Genomic DNA, 25708 nt, shown 5'->3' on the forward strand with positions numbered 1-25708 from the left:
AGCCACTTTCCCCGTTTCGCCTTTCCTCGATCAACTCGTTTACCGTTTATCTCCGTTTCCTCTCCCTTACCATAGTTCTCTTCCCCACCACTCTCAAAAACGAAGATGCCTCACGCTTGCGATATCCTATGAAAACCCTACTGGTGACGTCACCGATCACGTAGAGCTACTGGTAAGTTCTTCATATACTCTTTAAATCCGAAATACACCTGCAATCTACCCCCGTTAACCCCACAGCTGTCTTCCTGTCACTCCTGGAACAAGGTAATCAAATCAACAATATAATTGGACTGCGCACGCTGCGTCGCCTCGCGTGTGATACGCCCCTCGACAGGAGGGCTTAACCAGCCAATTATCTTCCGTATTGGGCAACTAACTAGCTACCGCCTACAGGGAAACGTCATCTACCTATCAAGTATCTTGCTCGAACAATAGGGATCCTCATCTACTCATTGATCAATAAATGCCAAATCGTAGGAAACCACACACACACACACCCTTACACGTAGTCGCGCCTAGGCCAATCAGTGTCTACGAGCGGCCGCACGTGATGTTTTCGTGCTCCACCCCCTTCTCTCGCGTTACGTGGCCAACTGCTCTTGCGCTTGTTCAACTACCATTCATTCTATTTCTAACACTAAACTGTCAAACCTTCGCCGTTCACCTGTGCAACACCTCCCGCCTCCCGTATTTAATTCCTCCCCCCTCCCTCACATTTTCACATTGTTTGTTGTGCGTGGCATGCTCACCAAGTTCTCTTGATGCGGGGCCGCTCGACTGCGTGCACCCCTCCAAGCGGCTCGCCACCTCCCCTCGTCTGGACCACATCTGGACACTCGCCAACCGCGGGCGGGATACTTCTCAACCGGCTCCCGAGGGCCAATATCCGGATTGCGTTGTCCGGTCTTCTCGCAGTTCCGCGACGGTCCTGTAGTCCTCAGAAGGGGGCGACGGCAGAGGGGGCCGCGCCACCGGGCCTCCTCGCAACTGGAGTGCCTGGAAAAAGTAAAAAATAAAAATGCCGATCTTAAACAGATCTCAGCAGTGCCTCCAACTTGTCGGGGGGAAATTCTGCCGGGGTCGGCCGGGCCGTCCGCAGACCTCCGGGCAGGGAGGCCCCAACTCCTCCCGTATATCCCAAAAGAGATAGAGTATGAGACACACACAAGAAGCAAGGTGACTCTGCTGTTTATTAAACACAAACGGCAGGGATGGGTCAAGGCTCATACGCGTCTGACCTGACACACACACAATCGTGGGGCTCGCAGGCCCTTTTTACTGTAGAATGACGCGCTACTTGCGTCACTCTAGAAAAGTAGCAAAAAACCTATCGCCACTCTTAATTGGTTGCTCGAGTGGTAGGGTTAGTATAGCATACGTATAGAGAATAATATGAGTGGACGAGGGTTAGTCAGGTGATATATCTGGGTTGTCCCTACAATTAGATACATGAGAATTGTTACATGAAGACTCCTAATGATTGGTTAATGTCACTGTCATCAGTGATAAGAGCCCCATGTTCTGATTGGTGCGCCCGTGAGCTTCCCAGCCTGGGACCATCGCTGTTCCCAGCTCTCGGTGTACCTGCAATTTGCAACAATGTTTCACTATGAGTACATGCAGACAATGTGAAGACTTATTCATGAGCTGGATGGCCGAATACTCCCATCGTTGCAGATGTCCATTGATCCTTTCAAGTGTATCTGCCTGTGTCTCGTAACGAGGGATCCAGACGCCTCTTTCCTCCAGGGCTTGGCATCTCGTCAGGTTCGGCTTGGTCACGTAAGGTGGGACCGTGTTTGAGGCAGAATTCTGCACAATTAATATTGTTTTTCCACTGTGTGCCTGATTTAATTGCAGGTGCAACTTTGATGTTGGTGCACGTCGTGCGAGATTGCAACATCGTGCCCTTGATGGTCTGCTTTTGGAATGTGGGTTTGCAACATTACGACCTTGGCTGTCTGCTTTCGCCAGGCTCCTTCTGCAGGATCAGCAACCTGACTCTTGTTCTATTAACGTCCACGGGAGCTCTTGCTTGCGGCCTACTTAGGCCTGGTGTATAGGTGGAACCGTTTGGTGCACAGGCGCTTTAGGTTATAGTCTCATACTGTCTTATGACCAGTATCGTGTCTTCGTTATAATTCTCATTATGGCACCCAGATTTAGAGGAAGCGTAAGCAAGCTCTTTAGATGAGTTCATGATGCGTCTTGCGTTTCTGCATTTTGAGAACCTATGTGGAAAATAATAAAGATGCACTTCCGTGAGTATGTCTGTCGCCTACGTCATAGCACTGAGTATATTCTTCATGTAGATTGGTGCGGGAGTGTCCAGTGTGTATGTTGGCACAGGTGTGCTATCCGTTGGCTAGGTCGTCATGGCATCTCTAACGACGTATAGTTTTAGTCCAGTTGATCCATGCCGCAGGCATCGGCATGGGCAGGGCTAGCTGCTGGGCAGGCAGATGGACACATCCTTATGTTCCTGTACCAGGGCATCTGGTCGTCTGGTAGATGGGAAAACTCTTCTCGTGGCGGGTGCTTGGGCTGTGAACCTTTAGGCCAGGCGCGAGAGGGGGAAGATGGGAGCCTGTTTTTCCATTTTCCCACTTCAGGGTGATCCAGCCACAGACATGCTGTTTATAATCGTGTGCATAATATGAATAGAAGAACAGTCAGACCTCTTATTACATTTGTGGTTGATGAGTAAGCCTGAAGAGAAGAGCAACATGATGAACCGCGGAAACTTGGATATCGATCATGCTTGATGGAGGAGGTGGCAGCGGAGTCCATCTCTGAGATCTATGCATTTCAGCAGATGCAGACCTGCACAGACAGGCAGAGACAGGCATGATGAGCCTTTTTAACCGGGCCTTCGAACAGGTCGCTGGAAGCAGGGATGTGCAGCAGAGACAGGTGGAATTAGGCTGCTTCTCAGTGTGCTCTCCACGGCGGTGGCCATTTTTGCAGGGGGTTTAGCCTCCTCAGATAACGCTGGAGTCAGGATGGCACCGGCTGGGTGATTGATGGAATGGATCTCTGCAGCGTGCATGGGAATAAGTGGGACAGAGACAGGCAAGATGATCCTTCGAACAGGGCTGGCTTTGCCTCCCAGCTCACGGAAGTCTTTGCATTTGCAGGAGGAGTGAGCATTACCAGTGGGCCAAGCCGGTTGTAAGGGTCTGAATAATCAATTTAGCCACTGGCATGGCTGTGTGTTATAGTTTTATAAGGGGGTTCTGGCGTGTGGGTATTGGAGTAGTCATATTATGGCAGGCTGTGTCCACTGGGCATTGCCATGAGGGATTATATGTGGGCTTGAAGTTGGCAGTGCGCATGGCCTGTTGTAAGGGTCTGAAGAATTAATGTAGCCGCCGGCTAAGGCTGTGGACTGTAGTGTTGTCATGGGGTGCTGGATTGTGGGTATGTTAGTGGCTATGGCCCCAACTATTTGACCACTGGTCGTGGCCATTGGGATAATATCTTAGACGGACATTGGCCGTGGACAAACTGCCATCAGACTATTGTGCTCCAGAACATGTACACCATATGATGCCCGCTGTCAGGCACCGAGACTCATAAATGCCCCACATAATACCTTTCAAACCGGACCCGAATGTTTAGGGATGCCGCGCTCACTAAACAAGCTTTTCACTGTTTCTCGCAGCAAGATACTGAAATAACATATGGTGTCTGCTGTAGACAGGCACCTGGAGCGGCATGTGCGCCAACGCAACTATTTCAAATGCGGACTCCTACTTGTTGGGGTGCTGCTACTATAAATGAAGCATTCTTTATTCATTCACACACAGCCTGACACTGATATGCTGCAGGGTTTTGATTACCCAGTTTTTATAACCCCTCGAGTTTCAGATACTGTATCATGCAGCTTCACAAAGCCACAGAGCCGATGGAGCTCAGGCATGCATACGGACACATTCCAGGGTAATCGGTTCCTTTACGGTGCCAATACACCACAGACGCGGCGCTAGTTGCTCGGTAACTTCACTTTGGAAGACCAAGCCCCACTTATACATACATACCATCATCAGTAGGTCTGTGGTATGAGTGGCTTGGTCATCAATCAGTTTCTTACGATGGTCGAGCCCTTCCATACGGTCTCCATGATGACCCATCCATGATAATGACTACAATACCGGCATTAAAAACGCAGACACCGGCCCGGGCCACAGATGTTTATTGCTTCATAACAATATTTGGTTTAAACTCGCAAGTGCTGATATAGACAAGCAATTTTCAGTCTAGGAGATCACTGCATGGCAGGTTGCCCAGTTTTTTCAGTGGTCTTTGTTGCTAGTTTTATGTTGTTTATGCTGTGGTTTCTCACATTGATTTGTGTTATTGTCTGTCCAGAAATAAGATCATGTTATAGAGAGGCTACAAATTATTAGAAGAGGTAGATAGAACCTATCAGCAGTTAGGCCACAAGATTATCTCAAATGTAAATTCACAATTTTATTAAGATTCAATTGATAAAAAACACATAAATGTAGAAAAATACAATACATACACAAAAAGATTTGTTTTAGTCTTTGTGACAAAAAACATTTCTGAAGGCCAAATATACAATAGATTCACTTAATGTAGATAACAACCTTCACGTAATGATATTCTAATAATCAATATGAATTTGTGCTCATCTGAGAAAGTCTGCAATTGCTAGACTCTCAAACTCGACATGTTTCAGCCCTCAACAGTTATTAGGGGACTTTCTTCAGGAGTGATGTCACGTTGGTTGAAATTCTCATACAAAAGTTAGATAGATCTTCGCAATTGAAGTCGTTATCTTGTTAAAGTTGGCGTAGCTGCTGATGATAGAAGAAATAAAAAAATCAGGAAGAAGCACTTAATACTAAAATTCCTATACCATCATGTTTTAGGTTAGCTGAGAAAAGGTAAACAATTACCTTCTTCGGCATGTGGGTTGAGTCCTTTTAAAGATGCAAAACATCCTCAATGAATCAGGAAATGGCCAATATTCAAATTAATTTCTCGTTAGACCTCTAGGTAAATATATAAGTTAAGCTTCACAGTTATAGACAGGCTAACAGATGTTGGTAGCCCACCAATGTACTTCTAGTGAGCCTGTTTTAAGCATCTGAAGAATCACCCCTGGATGTGGTTTATGGTATTGTCATGAGGGTGCTGGAGTGTGGGAACTGTAGTACTCAGATTAGATTTGGTTGTTCCATGGTCCTGGGTCATGCATCCAACAATCTGACTACCGTCTATGTTCATGATGGCCATGAGGAATGATATTTGGGATTGACATTGGCAGAGGACCTGGCCTGTTTTATGGGCCTGAAGAATCAAACTGCAACTGGCCGTGCCATGAGGGATGATATATGGGATTGACAATGGCAGTGGGCCTGGACTGTTGTAAGAGTTTGAAGAATCAACATGGGGACTGCCCATGGCCATGAAGGATAACATGTGAGATAGATGTTGGTCGTGTGGTTGGCTTCCAGTGGCAATATTCATGAAGGATGATATGTGCGTTTGTTCATCTGCAAAGAAAAAAAAAACGGGAGTTAATTGTATAACCTGGTGTGGAAGATATATAAACTTTAACTTTTTGTGCATACATTAACTGTTTTTACCTTCATAAGTAGTACATTATGTGTGCCATGTTTTCTACAACATTTGTGTGTGCTACACTGTAATCGGACTTACATATACTAATAATTTAGTCATGGGAAAATATCCACATTGGATTGAAAAAAAATGTTATACTTTAAGGTATAATTTAATTATTGAATTTTGGTTTAAGGAATATTAAGTAGGCATTGTTTAGGTTTGCTGGTAACCTTTGTTTTTGTGTAGCAGAAGTGTTGTTGCATTCAAATCAACCACATCTTTGTTTTAAATATGCAGTATAGTGTCAGACTTGTGCATGTGTGAAGTTTGTGAGTTTACAGTTGTTTGTGTCCTATTTGCATTGTATTATTAATATCAGGTATTGTACATATGTATCTATTTGTATTGTTGAAAGGGGGTCTGAATTGCAAAGTGAGCACAATATGCCATGATTTACATTTTGGAGAAGTTGTTGGATTGGTATTGTATTGCAATTGGGTATAGATACTTGCACAACTTATTCATTAGGAACATGCTCTTGTGAACCATGGTTGCAGAGACTGCACAATGTTTCCATGTGTATGCCATCTGTAGGATTTAATTTATAGTGATGTTCTCTCACTCTATTACCTCTAGTAAGTACATGAGGCATTCCAGGGGCTCCTTCTGTGTATTTATGGTGAATTTCACCATGTTTGCACAGTGGCCCAATTCCTGTTTTACACCTAATAAACTGTAGATAGTTTCAGGATTGTTAATGGCATTTCCTTGCAGGATGAACAGTTGAAAACATAACTGTTCTGAACTATGCAAGTACATATTTTCAAGTTGGACAAGTTGGAGTACATCTGACAATCTGTACAATATTCAGAATCTGCTCCATTCGTCTTTGTGAAAATATAATCATTTCACAACACCAATAAATAATGATAAGTTCTAACCCTGCACAATTTATGTACCGATACTGGTAAAACAGTCTTACAATAACCAAAAGATTCTGTTAAGAGCCACCATGAAGGAGTTAGAAAAAAATAATTGTGCTGATACAGCTTCCATTCCCTTTTTGTATCATGTATTCTTGTCTGCCTACCTCATAGAGGACTCCACAGCGGGTTACATTATTTGCATTATTCTATTATATTAACTTTACAAAATGTGGTTCCCAATGGTTACATTTTTCTTTTTTTGTGTTTCTTTTTTTTTTTAAGTAGGTGAGAAGGTCACACTAACCGCCTGAAAAGAAAGACTAAGACAGATAGAGGAGGTAAGAACTAGGTCACTATGATGGTTATTAAGGCAGAGGTCATTTTTTATCATATGCCTTCATGGCAACCGCAAAGACTCTCCCTCTACAAAAGAGTTTGTCACCATACATACAAAGGAAAGTTGTCATGTGAAGGTATGTGTGACACTCTAATCCGGCAAATCAAATGAAAACCCACAAGCGGGTGAATGTACATACAAGTTTCCACCAACCTGGTCAGAACGCCGGAACCGGGACAGCAACTGCGGAAATGAAGAGCCTCCCTGAGAGTCCTGAGCCCCCTACCCCTTCGGAAGGAAAGAAAACCTCAACAGGGAGAGGCAGGACCCCCAGGGAAACCCTCAAAGGGGAAAAAAACCCTGGATGCGTTGTCGGAGATCCTTGTAGAAAGATGGCTATCTTTCTACAAGACAGAACTCCTGGCTCGATGGCAGCATCACAGGTTCTATCGGGAGAAAATAACAGGTAAATATAGGAGGAAACCGGAATAGAAGAACTGAATTAATACAGGTGAGTCTGTTCTTACGGATGGTGTTGGTAGATTCTAGCTGTTGATGAGAGGTGAAGATTTCTCGGAGTGAAAGGTAGGTAAGGACTGGAGTTCTAGTTCCTTCAGGAACTTCTGTAGTAATGAGAGGAAAGAATACTAAACAGGAGCGGGAAAGAACGGATAAAAACTAACCAGAAACGGAGAAGAAACGGAGGACCGGGGAAGGAACTCACCGAGTCAGGAAGACTTGGGATTCCGCTGTTTTCACTTAGTAATAAAGGCTTGGGATAGGATAGCGAACGGGTTCCCGGAAATGCAGGCTGAACGGTAGTAATAGCTGGAAGGGAGCGCTGGAAAGGAACGCTAGACGTTAGGAGAGAAAAAGGAATAAGTAGTCACAGGCAGGATAGCTTGGATACACGAGAGTAAGGAGTACCTAGAATTCGAACTTACGGAGCGTCATGCAAGTCAGTAGCGACGCGAGAGGGCGAAAGCCTTCGGTTCTGAAATAGTGCAACATGACGTGTCGTAAGAGTCAGCTGGTAGCGTGGATGAATCATGTGACCTATTCTTGACGTGCGCTGGCAGCGCGGAACAACAGTACCGCTAAAACTGATAGCATTGACAGGAATAGACAGCGCTGCCGTATAATAAAGCGCGGAACTGCACAGTCTCCACTTATGCATATGTAAAAAGCAGCGATGACGGAAAGGTGTAACAGTATGGATCAATTGCCTCTTGCATATATTGTGTAGTTGCAAGAGTAACCCGCTGACCAACTTAGATGTCACGAGTATGGACTGAGGTTGAAACTGATGGTGATGTGGAGGAGGTCCTGTAGATTCCCGTGAAAGGAATTGCATTTCTCTGGGCAGCCGAAAAAAAAGCAACTTTGTGGCATAACATGGTTGTTGCGCAAAAAAAACAGTACTTCTCATTGTGACCATGAGTGAATGTGGAAAAACGTTCAGTGCTGTGCATGCTGACAGCCTAACCTTTTGGCACACCTCACAGTTATAAAGAAGTCCACGCCCAATATTCCTTCTGGCCAGTGGACATCTGAGGAACTTACTCCACATCATAATCCTCTTTGTTTTCCTCCTGTAGCTAATTTGTCGCAGTGCCCCTGTCCTTCCCTATTCTGTGCCTTCAGATGGTGGTGGTGGTAGTGGCCATGAGGCAGAGGAAGGCCATGACATATGCCAATTTCTGCTGGTTTCCGTAAAGGAAGCACAGGTTTCATAAGAACTCTCTGCTACTGGTGAGTATGATTGAGAAGGCGTGGGTGGGCCCCCCTGAATGCACTGTTAGTGTCTGTTTATCCATTTCCGCAGACTTCAGAGGTTAGAAAGAGTAAGGAAACATTGTACAGATTAGAGAGAATAACAGGAAATGGTAGTTGCACTAGTGCAAGGGCACAGTTTGAACCTAGGAGTTAGTAGGGGGGAAGAACAATAGCTTGTTAGGTGTCCGCAGACAACAGACATTGATCACAGACTACATCATCAGGCCAAACAGGTGCAGTTGTGCTATAACGTTTGTGGCCATTTGCAGCCCCCTTATGATGTTCATGGACTTCAGTGCTGCCATAGTGATTTGAATTGGATGCATCAACTTGATCGCATTTCTGCACTAAGCATTGTTAACAATGTGCCACTTTGCTCTGGATGTTGACCCCTGTTCGCAAACACATTTGGCCAGAGCTGACCTGTTAATATACCGTGACCATCATAATATTGGACAGGGGCGAGTTTTGAAACTTTCATAGTTATAACTGAGAAACAGAACTCAAGATATTCATTTTTGGTCACATATTACTGATAGTGTGTGCTTTTTTTATATAGCGCTACGAACCCTCAGGTATCTGAGCGCTGCTTATTATTACCCACGCTGTGTGGTGCGCATTAAACAACCTCGGGAAGGATGAAAGGCTGAGTTTGGCCCTGCTGGGATTTGAACTTGCCTCAGCAGGGTCTGCACAGAAGTCAAAGCGAATTTGAATGTGTGATTGTTTATCTACATTAGAATGCATGTTTTTTCTCTGTTTTGTTTTCCATCCATGGACCAGGTATATAGTTTGCGGACATCAAATTGTGATTTTAAAATACATATTCATATCTTAATGAAAATACTTTCTTACTGAGACAGTAATTTTCATTTGACCTAATAGACACTTGTGAAATTCAGTGTGGTGGCATTTTATTTAAATTTCTCTAATAAAATGGCATCACCATGACTCTTCCACAGTGATGTTATTGATGATGCCATTAGTGATGTTATGTTTGCATGGTTTTCCATTGCATGGCTTAAAATCACTGTCAAATTTCTTTAGATTTCTGATATTGTACTCCAACCATAACGTCCCTATTACAAAGTTTGTTTTTATCTAATTTCACAACTTTTTATTGGAGCAACTTAAACATACTGTACCTTAACAATGTATTTCTATAATGTATGTATACAAGCTTAAGTACCCGGCTTCATACGGGATGTCCATTCTCAGATTTTGTTTCATATCCACTGAAAAAGATGTACAAATATTGCCACCAAGGAAAAATGTGATACATGTTAATTCTGATTATTTGCAGTGTTGTTAGCAGCTGTGGCCATTTTTTCACTGCTACACACACACTGAAAATAATCAGAGTAAGCATACAAATATGATATTCATGTTAGAATTTTAATCGGAGATAAATAAAAATGTGGTGTTCAATTAATTAGTGAAATTAATATGTATTGAGCATATTGCAAAACAAATCAATGAAAAGAAAGGCACTCAATCTTTTTTAAAAAAGATTTCAAAACAAAGAAAATGTGATACCAGTTTAGCACAGACAGCGTGATGATGAGCACTTTCTTCAAATGACCTGTAGATGGCGCGTGGAACACCACAAAATGGAATGCCGAAAAACCACAACATTATTTATCTCACGAACAGGATGACCTATCGAGCTAGAAATAGTTGCATTGATTTGGCAATGAAATAAAGAATATTCCTTGCAAAATTCATGATGCCCGACCTCACCGTTCATGAGGAGTTACGTCCCAAATATCAATGCCATATACAAACCTACAAACAAACACAACTTTATTATATATATATATATATATATATATATATATATATATATATATATTCAATGAAAAAACTTTGTTAAGGGGACGTTATGGTTAAGTTGCACTAATAAAAACCTTTGAAATTCACTGAAAAAACTTTGTTAAAAGGACATTATGACTTCAAGTAAAATCGAAAACCCCCAGAAATTCACCAGTTATGATAAGCTAAACAACCATAACTCGCGCCACCACTGTGCACTGCTAAGACTAACACCCAGGACATCAAAGATGAGATCGCAAATGTAATTGAAAATAGTGATATCTATGTCCGCTCCGCGGACACACTTCCCTGTTCGCTCTGCGGGCAGGACACTGATTGGCCAATCGGCTTGCATCACGCAACGTGTCCGCCGATTGACTGGAGTGAGGCGTGAGGTGTGTCACATTGTTTCGATGCGCCTGCCATCTTGGATCCGCCAACAACGCGGAAGTGAACAGAGGCAAAATGCAATTTTGGGGAGTGTGTTGATGTGCAGAAGTGCTTGGGGTGGGTTGGGGAGGAAGAGATGGGTCAAATACTGTATTTGTTTAGGTGGCAGGTGCCCCGGATGTGGTCGCCATGCCTGCGGTCTTCGCAGCTGTCCGCGGACATAATGAATGCACTACTAGATATTTTACTTTAGTATGGTGTTGGTTTTGAGTTGTTAGTACAGGATTGATTGTAATTAATATCCCATAAAAGCATCCCAAATACCGCAGTTAACATATTTGGTAGTATAGGTGTGTTATGCTGCAGTGTTTGTGGCTAGCGCCTAGAGTCTTGAGTGCATGTTCGAAGGCTGTAGGCCGTAGGCCATGCACCCAAGACTCTAGGCCCTGGCCACAACCACCGCAGCATAACACAGCCATTGAATCAAACACCCATCAAATATCCACAACCGAAAGGTTTGTGTACTGTTTCATTTGTAGAGTTTTAATGTGAAGTTTTGGCGAGGCTATCCAGTTAACATTGTAGAGTTTGTAACAAGGATTGCAGTGTTTGCGAGTCTATTTATTTTATACTTACTGGTTGAGTTTTTTGTGTTTGTATGCAGTTTTTTCATGACATGGGTAACTGGATCAGACATACTTTTTCGATCTCTGTGATAAGCGAAAAGATCATATATTGGGGTAGGTAGTTCACAATGAGTTATTGCATTGCATAGTAGACATTTCTGTATGTTTTGACTCTCATATTCAGTATTTTACAAGTACTATAGTTCAAACCAGTGTACTGCGCAATTTGCTCCATTTCTGTCTTTGTTTTCTAAATCATTGGGTCTGTGAGAAAAAAAAAATCCATGCTGGATTTTAAAAAAAAAACTTCTATGTTGTGGTACAATATATTTCTTTCATTGCTTTACTGTTTATTTCTTGTTTCCTGCTAATCTTCTATCTGTTGACATGTTGCAGACTTTTGGGGCAATTAGATACCTGTTGGTGTATTCTAACTGTATATTTCTTGTTTCATTTTATTGGTAATTATTTATCCGTTTGCTTGTTGCAGATTTTTTGGGGCAGTTAGATACCTGTTGGCATATTCTAACTGTATATTTCTTGTTTGATTTTAGTGGTATTTATTTATCTATTTGCTTGTTGTAGAATCTTGGGGCAGTTAGATACCTGTTGGCGTATTATAACTGTGTATTTCTTGTTACATTTTAGTGGTATTTATTTATCTGTTTGCTTGTTGCAGAATCTTGGGGCAGTTAGATACATGTTGGGGTACTGTGTGCACAGTTTTGAAGTTGAAGTTTTGTTTATGTTCATACACAGATTACGTATAAAATTTTGTTTTTTAAGAATATTAGGTAAGCGTTTACAAGATTTGCTGGCAATCTCTGCTTTAGAGTAATGGTACTATCGTAACATTCGAACCATCCGCAATTCTTTTTTATATATGCACTCTAGTGACCTGCATTGGTTGTGGCTCCTGAATGTTAGATTATACCTATTGTTGTGAATGTTTTCTTACCAAGTGATACTTGACCATGTGTGAATCCAGTCAGTTTACAGTTGTTGTTGGTACCATCTGCATTGTAATGTAAAAGCATTTCTATTACGTATTTACTATGTGCTGTATTTGGAAGGTGGAGCAATTATCTGAATTGCAGGTAGTACATAATCTGCCATGGTTTGCATTTTGTACAAGTTGCTGAAATGGAATGGATTCACAGTTAGGTATGGATACATACACCAAAGTGTTAATTAGTGACTTGTTCCTGTGCCACATGGTTGCAGAGAGTGCATGTATGTTTCCACATGTATGAAATCTGGAAGATTTAATTTATAGGTATGCTTTTGTTTTCCAGTACTTGTTGTAAGTACATTAGAAATTCTTGTGGATTCTTCTTGTGAGTTTATAGTGAATTTGACAATTCCAGCACAGTTGTCCAATTCTTATCTTATTCCATGAACACTGTAAGTGTTGTCAGGATTGTTGGTTGCATTTTTATGAAGGAATAACATTTGAAAAGACAACTGGTCTGTACTGTGTGAGTAAATGTTCTCAATAATTGGTGACAATTGGAATAGAATATTTATTGCTACATTTGCGTAGAAATTTACAGCAGTTATATTTGGAAATGTGAATGAACCTGACAGTTTTGTGTGGAAGTCATTTGTTTGGAGTGTTTGTTGCTTCTTTGAAGAAGTAGTTGAGTTACTTTGACCAGTAGATTCTTCTTTGGTTGTGGTATTTGATGAAGTATTAGTTTCTTTTTTTTTCTTTGGAGGAATTGCAGTGATATCCTCAATTGTTTCAGTTTGAAGTACTTCTCTTTTATAATGTTTTGCTTTTTGTGGAACAGGATAGGTTTTTGGATGGGGGTGTGGAGTGAATGCAGCCAATTGTATTCTAGAATGCAAGGAATATCTGCATTTACTTTACTTGCATCAAAGTTTATTAGAAATAGCCTGTCAAGTGTACGTAAGTGTGATAGTGCTACATAGTTCATACCTTCGTTACAAAGATTGTGCTACAAATATCTATTAATGCTTTATCTAGGGTAAGACCTTGTGATTTGTGAATGGTAACTGTGTATGCTAGAGTTAGTGAAAATTGTTATCTGCGTACATACATCTCTTTGAAAAAAAGCAAGTGAGCTGTTGAGTGTCCTATCCTTTAACTTCTGATAGTTTGTCAAAGAGAATATTGACAAATTGAATGTTGTTGTCACATGGGTATATTTGAAAGCCAACAACTGTACCAAGTGCTCCATTAACTAGTCCTTGCTCCACTTCAAGGTTACGTTTAAGCATTACTCTACAGTTTAAAGATAATTTTAATATTTTCTCCAAACCAGCTGTGTTGGAGATAGAGTTTTCAAGGGTGTTTAGTCTTGTTGCAGCTGGTTGACACATTGGTAGTGGCATACCATGTACGTCCAGTTTATCAAATTTCAATTATTGGTTGGATTTCTTTTTTCAAAATTGATTCATTGAATTTTGAACAGCTTGCAAGAGTTGGCATCAAGGACATGCAATTGACATTTTTGTGTGCTAATTGTTCCATTACATCAGTAGCACATGAGTTATGGCCATAGAGTGCATGGATGTGCCTGGTTTGTAATATTGATTGTGCTTCTTTGAGATAGTACACCAACTCTATTACTTTTTAAAATGTTGGCGTATGTGAGGTCTGCAGACTGGCGCATATTTTCTGTTAATTCTCTGTATGGGAAATGTTACCAAAGGTTAACATTTCCTATGCTGCCAAGAGTTTTACGGCACAGTTTATGCCCCAAGGTTTTAAAAATAGGTTCAGCTTTTACAGGTGTCAATTGAAGAAGATCTCCGAAAACAATAATGTGTTTTCCTCCAAAGAGCTCTCTGTAGTCTGTTTTGAGGACCTCTTGTAATCTGAGGTGAATCAAAGCCAACATTAGGTTGGCGACCATGCTCATCTCATCTATTAGCAGCATTTTCATTTGTTTGAAAACTCTGAATAGTTCCATTGCAGCTTCTGTGGAAAGTTTGTAATAGTCTAATTTGTTTTGGTGTTCTACTGGAAGGAGTAGTAATTGTGTAAATTGACACTGCCTATGTTGTAGGCAGCTAAACCTGTGGGGGCAGTTACAACAGCTGACAGTTTGTTGTTTGTCAATTGTTGAAGGAACTTGCTGATGATTTTGATTAAGATTGTTTTGCCTGAACCAGCTTCACCACTCACGTATAGCAGTATAGGTTTGTAGTCTTGGCAGGTACAGTTTTTATTTTCATGTACCACACCATGTTCAATTTGTTTTGTTATTTCTTGGAAAATGCAATGATGCTCATTGTTCAGTTGTGATATCAGTACAGCGAAGTCTTCTGTAGATTGCTCTTACTGACACATGGTATTTTCTACTTCTATCATGGCTAATGCTGCCTCATTTGCTATTAGTGGCTGCCCAAGTGTTTCTTGGCTTCCTGTTACAGAAGGTTAACTTCTGTTTGGAATGTCCACTTGTAGATGGGCCTGGAGTTCCGCTTCATGTTGCTGTTCATTGTGCAATATTGTCTGTTATAGTGCTTTCATTTGCTTTGAAAGCGTCTTCATAGGTGACATACGTATCCAGTAACTCTTCTTCTTTTTCCATGGTTTAAAAAGTTGTTGCAGGGACATGTAATACAATTCTTTATGTTGAGTGGTTTTTAATGACAATTTGATATGATTAATTAAGCTGTTTTTGGTAAGTTTCACTAAGCTGCCATTTTAATTTACCACTCTGTATCTACCATTCTTTTCATCTGGTTTAACATTATTTTTGTACGTGAAGTTTTGGGCTACGTGGTAGAGACACAAGGTTTCCAAACTGGTACTCCTGTTTGGGTAGTATGCGTATAATAAATTGTTTTTCAAAATGTCTTGGCTGTTGGGATCATTTTTGACTATTGTTTCAATGGGCCTCATTACGACCCTGGTGGTAAGTACCGAACATTACCGCCATGGCGTAATCAACGTTTACACCATGGGTCGATGGCGTAAAGTGCGGCATATTCCGACCCATCGGGCACGTGCATTACGCCATGGCGTTAATGTAAAGTACGGCATGGCGTAAATGGGGCAAAAATGGCCCTTACCGCCATCGCACGCCGCGCAAGGAGCACTACCGCCACACACACCATAGCGGCGACCGCAATTAGCGGTCACCGCAATTAGCGGTCACCGTAAATAGGCGGAACCGGAAATAGCGTCATCGCGGCAGAACGGGAAACTGCACGACGGCCATCTTGAAAAACACAATCCATTGCCATCCTCCACAACCATACCTGATCCAACCCTGACACCTATCCACACCCAACACCCACCCAATTAGCCAAGTAAAAATGCCCAAAGCCATTAAAAAAGCATGTGACCGGCAGCGCCAAGACAGTTTCTCAAGGGAGGAACTAACCATGCTCGCAGAGACTCTGCAAGAAAATGCTGCAGCTGTATTCTCCGCGCAGATGACAAGGCCGGCAATAGGGAAAAAGAAGGCCATATGGGCCCTAGTGGCACAGCGTGTGAGTGCAGTGGGGGCCGTACCCCGCACTGCCCAGTAGTGCAGAAAGCGCTGGGACGATTTGAGGCTCCGTGTCCGAAGCATCCTCTCAGCTAACCGGAACCAAGCCACGTCAACTGGGGGTGGATCCGATTCGCCCATAAAGCTGCAAGCATGGGAGGAAATATGTGCATCCACCATAGGGATGGAGAGCATCCATGGTGTCGGAGGGATGGAGAGAGGAGCGCCGACCTCAGGAGATGCAGGTAGGTGGCCAGAGCAAGTCATGCTAAACTCAACAAAGTCCCATCATGTGAATTACCATGTAGCCCCATAGTGCATATGCAACACATCGGCAGGTGTATGTCCACAGACACATCCAGACTCCACCCTGTACACATGCAGCATGCACACCCTAACTGCTGGCACACACATACCACCATGCTACCTCCACACAAAAGGCACAAAACCTGTATGCCCCTGCCTGAAATGTGCTGCATGTACCCACTGTATAGATGTCATCCCTCACAATACACGGCCAATGTCCGCGGACCCATCAATAACACTATCCCTCCTTTGCTCCACCACAGGATCTGACACAGACCTCCAGGAAGAGGACAACACTGCATCCAGATCCACCAAGAGGGCCAGGCCACAGGCATCCACCTCAGCCGTCCTGAAGCAAACACACCAGCAGCCACAAACCCTGCCTGGGGAAGAGGACAGGCAAGTGCCAGCCCCCACAACAGCAAACACAGACACAGCAGCAGCACCGCACATGTCACTAGTCGTGCCCACTGAAGGGACAGGCACTGCTGCAAGCAGCACCCTCGGTGAAATCGCTGCCATGGCGGCAACCTCCGACAGTGAGGCAGGCAGCATCGAGGTCATCGATGAGGGAAGGCCCACTGCCCGGCCACATTCCCCCTGCACATCCCTAAGCCCCCTGCAGGCGGATGCCACACAGGGGCATCGGAGGCCGAGGATTGGCCAGCCACCCCATCCCCCCAGCCTGAGGTGAGCAGCCCAATGGATATGCAAATGCCACTGGGCATGGGCCAGCAGAACCAGCAGACACTTGAGGATATAGTTACCCGCCAGCAGCAGCTATCCGCCCTCCTCAACGAACATGTTGCACAGTGTGGGGTGCCAAGTGATGGCATGGAGAGTTTGGCAGACCGAGTCACAGCTGCCATAGAGTCCTCCACAAAGGACATATGCACGGAACTCGCGGCTGTGCGCAATGTCCTCACAGAACTTGTCCAGACCATCAGGGACATGCGTCCAGATGTGCAGGCCGGACCGTCCTCATCAGCCAGCTCGGCACAGAGCAGCCCCATCCGCAGATCAGGGCGCAATCTACGCAGCACGGGCAGGGGTGCCCCGGGGGCCAGGGGAGGGGATCCACATTAGTGGCTTGACAGTCGAGCAGGACTACTGCACACCCTGCTGCACAGACACTACCGCACCTTCATAGGGATTCCAGGGTGGAGGGGGAGGGGGTGTGTTGGGGTGTTCAGGGTGGAGGGGGGAGGGGGTGTGTTGGGGTGTTCAGGGGGGAGGGGGTGTGTTGGGGTGTTCAGGGGGGTGGGGGGGGGTGTGTTGGGGGTGTTCAGGGGGGAGGGGGGAAGGGGTGTGTTGGGGTGTTCAGGGGGGAGGGGGGAGGGGGTGTGTCACGACGTTTCATAGTTTGAATACACTTTTTTCTTTCCCAAAATGAAATGTGTGGACATTTTCATTGCATATGTGTGCTTTATTGGTGTACAGTCCACAGTGTGCATGTCCCAGAGACACACAGTGCCCCAAGTGCAGTCTCCATGTGATTTACACCAGCCGTGTGTGCTAGAAGCAGAGGTTGATGATACTTTGGCGCATTGCACGCCCCTCCTGTGCGTCGCCTCCTCCATGGGGTGCTGCCCCATCGGCACCCTCCTCATCCTCATCGTCAGGTGGTTGCAGTCCTGCGTCAGGGGGCAGGGGCACATTCCGTCTGACGCACATATTGTGTAGCATGACACATGCCATGAAGATCTTTGCCACCTTCTCATGGTGGTACAGGAGTGCCCCACCAGACCTGCTGAGGCTTCGGAACCGTGCCTTCAATAGGCCGAATGTCTGCTCTATGACCACACGAGTATGTGTATGTGCACGGTTGAAGTCCTCCTCGTGCTGGTTCTGCGGGTTCCGGACTGGTGTAAGGAGCCACCTCTTCAGGGGATAGCCTGCATCACCTGTATGTAGACGAGAATGTATGTGTCAGTCATGTCGTCTGATCAAGAACATGATGTGCCACAATGGCTTGCATCCAACTGTTACTTCGGCTCACTTCTACATGCACTAATTGATTCACACAATGCAACCAGTATATGCTCATGGCTCCCATGGCCTGTTTTGCATGCCATCACCCAATGTATGCAGAGGGGTTGAGTGCATTGTGAGTGGCCATCCTCTGTCTCCGTTCTCTGTGTTGCTCACAGCCAGGTGGAGTATGCATCATTCCCCCCCCCCCTTCAGCCAGGTGGAGTATGCATCATTCCCCCCCCCTTCAGCCAGGTGGAGTATGCATCGGTACGTCATTCACCTGCCCACTTCCATGACATTGGACTCACCGAGTAGCCAGGATCTTGGGCCTGCATGTCGCTCCATGTAGCGTGGTATTGTGGAGTTCCTCAGGACCATAGAATCATGGGTTGATCCGGGGAATCGGGCACAACAATGTGTGATGATCTTGTTGGAGCACAGACCATTTGCACGTTGATTGAGTGGAACTGTTTCCGGTTGCGGTACGGTACCTCCATGGCACGTGGAACCACCAATTCCACATGGGTGCAGTCGATGGCACCAATGCAACCGGGTATGCCGGCTAGTGCATGGAAACCCACTTTGGTGTTTGCAATGTCCTGGGCAGTCCGTGGTAATGAGATGTGGTCGTCTGTGTGCTTGAGGAGGGCATCGAGCACTTGGATGAGTGTTCGTGAGAATAATGGTTGTGAAATGCCATGCAAGTGCCCCACTGTGTGCTGGTAGGTGCCTGTGGCCAGGAAGTGGAGTACAGACACTACCTTCAGTAGGGGGGGATGGCGGTTGGAGTTTCTATCATGCTGACGATGTCGTTGTGTATCATGTCTACGATGGCGGTGATGGTGTCCCGGTCCATACGGTACAGGGTGTGGATCTGCTCAGCAGTGAGGTTGAATGGATTGGCTCTGATGCGTGGGATTGGGGGCTGCCTGCGTGGTGGCACTGGCTGTGCTGGTGGGGCTTGCTGGGCCTGCCTTGCCCTCCTCCTCCTGCGTCTCCTCTGTGCAGCCTGTTGTTGTTGTTGTTGTTGTTGTTGTTGTAGTAGCACTTGCATTGCTATCAGGTCCTCCAGCCCCAACATTGCTAGTCGTATTGGTATCATTGTGGAGTGTGACTGGGTGTGGGAAGGGGTGGGGTGTGCTCTTTTTGTACTTCCTGAGTCTGTATTGCCTTCACCTGTGCTGTTTCTGTGCACCTGTGGCAGCTGCATTCACTTTACATGGCCCTTTACGGTTGGTTCGCGATGGCGTCATTAGCACCATGGCGGTAAGGTACTTAACGGGCTGGGTGATGGCGTTAGGTGCATGTCCGCTTGGGTCGGCATTTGCGTACCTTTCCGCCATGGCGCTAAGTACGGTGTGGCCGGTCGCGTGCGCGCACCCTTAGCGCAGTTAGCGGTGGCGTTAACTACGATGCCGCTAATGGCATTGTAGTTAACGGTCATGGGTCATGATCGGACCTGGCAGAAAACGATGGCGGTAACCATTTACCGCCATCGTTTTTCACTTAGCGCCAGGGTCGTAATGAGGCCCCATGTCTTGATATGATTTGAGAACTCTTTTTCTAGATTTAGCAGGACCAATACTTAGCCATAATATATTGTCAGATTTTCCATACAAGGCAGTACCAGTTAAATGGTCTGCAGCTTCATAGCAGCCACATTCTCTATGAGAGAGCATTTTTATGCTTAAGCTGTACAATTTCTGTGATAGGGCCTCATTACAACTCAGGCGTTAAGGGTTAACGCCACCGTTAACCCTTAACGCCTGATTCTGATTTTAACGCCTGCTTTTAGCAGGCGTTAAAATCCATGTCGCTAACCTGCCATGGTGCTAATTACGCCGCCGTAATTTACGGCGGCGTAATTAGCGCCTTCCCCACTCCCATTATGCCCTATGGGGCAAAAATGGGAATGGGGAAGGGAAAATGGGAAATGGGGATTTACCGCCCCACTCACCTTGGAATGGGGCGGTAAATCCGCCATCCACCATGGTGTAAACAGAGTTTACACCATGGTGGTAAAGTTGGTGCACTTAGCACCAAGGTTGTAATGAGGCCCTATGTGTTTTTTGTGAAGGGATTTCACAAGTGACATATTTTTGGATAAACTGCAAAACAGTGGCATCACTGTCCTGACCAAATTTAGGAGCATCTTTAATCCATAATAGCATGTGGATGTGTGGTGCTCCTCTGGCTTGGTATTCTTTCCTCCAAAAGAAGTGTTGAACTTCTCAGAGGGGAGGAACAGTATTATAACAAATAAAGTGTAGCATAGTAATGAAGCGATGATGGAACTATCTTGATACATTTACAGGATCTAGAGAGCAGAGTTCTCTTGGTGTTTTTATATCTATGTTTGTTTTGTTTTTGTTTGCTATGCGTAGGAAATCGTGTCAATCTCCCCATGCATATTCTGCACAACTTAATGTAACAAACCAAGTTGGTGGGCCAAGGTTTCTTATCATACAGCGTACATCTCTGTGAGGTCGGAAACAGTAGTCTTTTGTACCACGCATGTTTGCTAAAAGATTTGTAATACTTGAATGTAAAAGGTCATCATTTTCTTGCACTTTTTGTAATAATTGCGTAGCTGACATATTTTGCAAATGGGTACCTGATTTTAATGTGTGTGCAACTCCGTAGCATAGAGTTGCTAGTTCACTTTCAAAGAGAAGGTGGAATATGTATTCCACGTTTTGTCTGAATCTGGGTTCGCCAGAATTCATTTGTAAAGAGCGATATTCTGATGCTGTTATTTGTGTGGGTCTATCATCGTACTTTACTCCTTTTCCAGTAGGAAAGAGTAGAGGAAAGGCCCGAGCTTCTATACTTTTTTCCCATATGCTGATTGGAGATCCTTTGGCTTGTCGCATTTTTTCCGTTTCCAGTGCATAATCTATAGTGTCTTTAGAGTGTAAAGGATGAAGTTTATAATGGTCTAAAATATTGGATTATGTAGCAGGATTTGGAAGTTCAAATTCACCACTTTCTGGTGACTCTTGAATTATTTCAATGGTTTCTCTCAGGTTTTCTTCAATATTAATTTCTTTTTAGTGTTCATTGTTGTTTTTTTTAGATATTACAGGGCTTGTGTTACTTTATGTAAGTCCACGAGTTGTTGCCCATTTTTTTTTTGTCTTTTGCAGGGACGCCATTTAGTAAGACAATTAAACATTGATCTATTGGCCGTTGTACTCCTAGAGTGTATACATTTTCTTTAAGATCTAATGGAAAAATAAACTACTTTGCCACAAATGTCTTTCACTAATTCAGTGGGAGGTAATGTTGCTGTTTTTGTTTGGAGGCGTATTATTGCTTGAAATTTGTGCACTGTTTGAATTATGATGCTCTCATATAAATGTTGCAGGAGTTTTGTTAGTGGGAATAATTCCAAGTTATTTGCGATAACACTTGAAGGTGTTTGGTTGTTGTCAAGTTTTGCAGCGCAGTAATTGCAAAGTATTAAGGGGTCAGTAATGTCGTATTTGTTTTCTGCTATAAGGTAGAGAGCTAATTGGAACCGTTTGGAATCTTCATTATCTTCAATTTTCTACGTTATGTCTACAGTTTCTGTGGTACTTTTATAAGAAGTCCTCCGGCAACACACACACACATGGTTTGGTTCTTCAGCGAGGTACTTTTAAACTTTAGTATTTATTTTTTGTATGTGTTTAATAGAAGGTTGCTATTTGTACAGTAGTTGCTAGTTTGTTGTACATCTATTGCATTTTGTAAGTGTCTTTCAATTCCAAAATATTTTCTCTGGATATGCTCTATTTCGTCGAGCAGTTGCTTGGCTGTACCATCTAGAAGATTGTTATTTAAATTGGCTAGTGCTAAGGCAGGACTTTTAGCATAGTAGAGTGCTTGCAACGGATTTCTTATAGTTTTATGATGCATTGCTATCATTTTGATATGATGGAAGGTGCTTTTGCAAATAGGTCCTGAAATGCAGGCTAATGAATGTCCTTGTAGTCCTGTGTATTTGTGCACTGGACAGGCATCCATTTTTTGTAGTAGTTTCATTTTTAATTTGTATTTGCTTTTTACATACTGATTGAGGAACTGGTGTAAAGATTTGAAAGCTTTTTTGGCAATATTACACATTGTTATGCATGGACATTTGTAGACAGGATGTTTTGGTTCAGTAAAATGGGGAGGTGATACTGAGTTTTCTGGGGATATTTTTGTGAGCAGAGTTATTTGTTCCATAATGGTGTTATTACATTTTTCATACCCTCGTCCACTGCTGCGTACAGCAATTGGGTTTGTTTGCTTTTGTTTAAGAAGTAAATTTTGTTGATATTCCGTTTATTGAGAAGTCTTTTTTGTAGTTTAGTAGTTAGTTTTGTTAGTGGTTTCAATCTGTTTGAAACTAAAATAAATAACTATGAGAGCTTCTAGGATTAATTTTCTACGGTAGGTTTTAAGGGTTGTGCATGATTTCTCTCCTGTTTTTATAAGGTTCTGAAGGACTCTCTGGCGGAACATTTTTTTGTAAACATTTTTTTTGGTATGCTTACTGGCCACTACATCAAGATTTATTGGCACACCGTTAGCAGTAGTGGTAGCTGACGTCTTGTTAATTACTTTTTGTTTAGTTTTACATTTTGATAGAGGAGGGAAAGTTTCTGTACTGGAAGCTTGTTTTGTTTCACTTAATGACTGTATTAGCTGTTTTGTTTGAACTTTTTGTACAAAATCTGTTAGAGATGGATCATTATTCTGGACACTTTTATTTTGATATGCTCTACTTCTGCATTCTTTTCTATGGAGTTCCTTTTTTGGTAGGCATTTTCTGGGGTCTGTTGGAGAAAAAAGAAAGTGTGGATTGGGTTGTTGTGCAGTGTATGTGTGTTTTGTGCATGAGAGTCTGAGTATGATGGTAAAGATGATTGTGGAGGTGTGTGATTGTGCAATGGGCAGCTACATCAAGTTGGGAAGGCTATTCTTGTATTTGTTTGTTACTATACTGGGTTCAGATGACAATATGAAGTATGGAACTGGTAAGGGGAAGCACCAATACTACATCTAATGGTAACGGGTTAATACACTTGTTCGTTATACAATACTAAAATGCTAGTGTATATGAGTAACAGTTAAACATTATTTTAGTATTGTACTTACTTTTTGTATGGAAAGAGTAGGTTTCTTCTAAGTCCTTGTTCGTACTTCAGACCCTGCTGCTTTTCATGAGAGTTGTCTTCACTGCAATTGTAAAAGAAAGAAGTTAGCTAATATGTGTGTGTATATCACTTTTTTTAATGTACACATTGTTATTTTTTGTTTTCATAATTATACTGTTATTTCTCATTTTACAGTTTTTACAGGTTAAGTGGCAGTTGCTCTGTTTATATTTTTATTTATTTTATTTAACATTTTTAAAGCACTCACACAGCCCGTGGGCATCAAGGAGCTGTTACAGGAATTGGTTGTCTTTTAGTTGCGTAATTATTTTATCTGAGTTGCGTATTTATAACGCACTTAAACACCCAAAGGTTTCTATGCAAGTACCCGGGGATCGAACCTGTGTTGCTTCATGTCGTCTTGCTTCCAAGGCGCGCACATTGCCGCTGAGCTATGCTCCCGTGATGTATTGTATTCCTAGAAGAGCTGTACATGTACTGTGTAGAAAATATTCATAACTGTAGTCTGTGTTCATGCATGTGAATGTGCATGAATCTGCAAGTAGAAGTCTTGGCAGAGTTTTATAGTAGTTGTTGTTGTAGGTCCTTTGCAGTCACATCCGAATTGTACTGAGAGTGATCAATCATACATCTAAAGTGCTGATCTGTGATGACAGAGTTAGATGTATAGTTCTTGGATGTGATTGGGGGATGATTGTGTGGAAATGGTGCAGAGAGTGCAGTGGAAAGGGTAAAAGGTCTGCCCCACTGTTACTTACGCGCTCGGCGGACAGGACATGCCGCATACAGGGTTTCTGAGCATGAAGAGGGAGTATATTTTGAGGATAAGCAAATCAGGTGCTGAGGTTCTGCTTCGTATTGAGAGAGGCTGTGTGTAGTGAAGATGGCGGAGGTGCAGAATGTCAGAGTGTTGGTGGTTGGAGATATGTTTGTGAATGGTTTGGGCCAGTATGCTAAATCTAGGAATGTGGCTAACCATTTTGACACAAAAGGAGTGGATGTGGTGAGGAGCACTATGCCTGATTTGAATTTGCAAGCAATTCTAGTAGTTTTTCAGGATATGGCTAGGTTTCATAGTCCACATGCAGATGTCCTACACTGTGATGCTGTGCATTTGGGCTATGTCAGTGCCCCTACTTTGTTGTAAGATCTGTAAAATTTGGTTCAGACAATCATGAAATTCCTTCCAAATGCCAAGGTTATTGTTTCTGCTTTGTTACCTAGGGCAGTATGGGACACTAATTTTGTTTTTTGTCCTCAGCAAAATATTGCTAGGTGTGCAATCAACCGAGACATGTTTGCTTTCATGCTTAGAGCTTTTATGTTCTTTTCTAATAATGAGAACATTGATTCTGGTAATGTTGTTTATTTTAAAGAAAATGGCATTTCTTTATCATTTATGGGAAATGCCATGCTGTTTTGAAAAATAAGGGTTGCTTTGGAGAAGCTAATGTGAAGATTTTTGGAGGAAAATAAGAAGAAAAAAAACAAAAAATAGAAAATAAAAGGTGTTTCTGAAGCATAGGCAAAAAAAGGCTCTTCTCAGAGCCAACCTCGGGGGAATGGGGCACACTAATTAAATTTTCATTCCGCATGCTCAGTTTTTTCAATTTGTCCACGGACAGCACGGTTGTCTGTGGACAGCGCAAATTACATGTGGAGATTTTGGGGTTGATAGGCATGCAAATGAGAATGAGCAGAGCAAGGGATTGGTCAATAAGGTTTACTGGGTGTGTTGTGTAAGGAGAGAGTTTGTCAGTAGGTTTTTTTCCTGAGAGAACAGCAGATAGCAATGGCTGTGTGTTTCAGAAAGCAGATTGTTTGGATTTTGGGAGATTCGTGGATACATTGGTTGGAGGTGCATGCGGATTGCTGTGGAGTGGCTGCAGATCTTGGATTCTCTCATGTGGAAGTGCACTGGCATGGAGTGCGTGAAATGAAGTAGGTGGATTTGGTACATCTCTGTGCTTCTGTGGTGACACAGTGTCATCCAGACATTATTATTATTCATTGTGGAAGGAACAGTTTAGGACATGTGTCTGGAATCTGTTTGCAATTTGCAATGAAAGAAGGACTTGGAGAAGTCATGGACATGTATCCAAACTCCAGAGTAATTTTTTCCTGTATTGTGCAGAGACAAATGTGGTTGCGTTCTTTTTCATTAGGTCCACAAATGGAGAAAGGAAGGCACAATGTTAACAAGGATGTTTGTGCCTTTTTGAGAGATGTTGGTATGTCCTCTTTTCAAAATGAAAACATTATGTTTTGTAGGACACACATTTTTCGCAGCGATGGAGTACATCTTACGTATGCCAGCAATCAGATTTTCTGCAAAATATACAAAATGCAT

Source organism: Ambystoma mexicanum, chromosome 12, assembly GCF_040938575.1.
Source record: "Ambystoma mexicanum isolate Mex_15411 chromosome 12, UKY_AmexF1_1, whole genome shotgun sequence".
NCBI classification, from domain to species: domain Eukaryota; kingdom Metazoa; phylum Chordata; class Amphibia; order Caudata; family Ambystomatidae; genus Ambystoma; species Ambystoma mexicanum.